Raw genomic sequence first — 1091 nt, 5'->3', positions numbered from 1 at the left:
ATGTCCACATTAGCATTTAACACCCCTTACGTGTCATTAGCAGTCAAACTGGACCCTGAGAGCCCTAAAGGCAGGACAGAACTATGATCAGGTGCTGCTACCTCACTTTTCCTCTGTTTACCACAGTATCAAGACGAGCGATGTGCTGAAACTTGACCCAACAGGCCTCCAAGTGCTGTTTGCAAAACAGGGTGTGCTACTTGTTTTCTGAGTTATTCAATGCTGGCATCAATTGCTGTGTCACACCAGCAATCTTCCATGTCAGTCTTCAGAGACTTGATTAATTTTTTTATCTGAAAAAGGAAACTTCATCAGTTGGTCTCAGTTATATCCGGTTTTCTGGGTAATCATTCACAAATCTCACAATGTTCAAAGAAATACTGACATATAATACTATATTTATTGTTGCTGCAGTATTTATTGTGAAACCAATCATAGTATCACCTGGTGGAGGTTATCAATATATTGCTTATAAATCCATTTTATAACCTAGATTTTAAAAACTAATAAAAGTTAAGGTCATTCATTTTCTGATTTTCAAAGTATCTAGGTCCTATAACCTTTGCAAATTTGGGATACTTTTGGATGAAGTATTTAGTGACTGATTGATGGCTTTACTGCATTTCACTCTTGTTTTAACCAGACCAAAAGCACAAAACCTGTCCCATCAGTCTTTGTGTAATCCTGGAAGTAGGAGACGTTGAGTTCCTTTCCCCTGTGTGTTCCACAAACATTCCCTTGAGGTCATAATGTCATATAACTCATCCTTCAGCGTTATCAGTTAACAGCTACATATGTTGAAGATCACTGCAATCTGTTCGGCTTTGAAAACAACTGTCTGATCTGAGATAACACTCACCACATATGAATCTTACGGATTTATTCCACAATTAATCGTCCATTCAGTGTTTTTAAATCAAAATAAGCCCGTTGCCAATATCTAATTCTGCAATAGTTGGATTGAATTGCACAGTTCAAGCGATTCGTGGATAATTCCCAGTGTATTGCTCCAACAAGCTATGCACCATATGATATTTTACATGTATTTATACTGTCAGTGGAGTTCTGATTGTTTAACTATTGTTTTGTAG

This window comes from Carassius auratus, chromosome 27, assembly GCF_003368295.1.
Source record: "Carassius auratus strain Wakin chromosome 27, ASM336829v1, whole genome shotgun sequence".
In the NCBI taxonomy this organism is placed as follows: domain Eukaryota; kingdom Metazoa; phylum Chordata; class Actinopteri; order Cypriniformes; family Cyprinidae; genus Carassius; species Carassius auratus.
The sequence above is the reverse complement of the archived record's forward strand: the minus strand, read 5'-3'. Positions refer to the sequence as shown.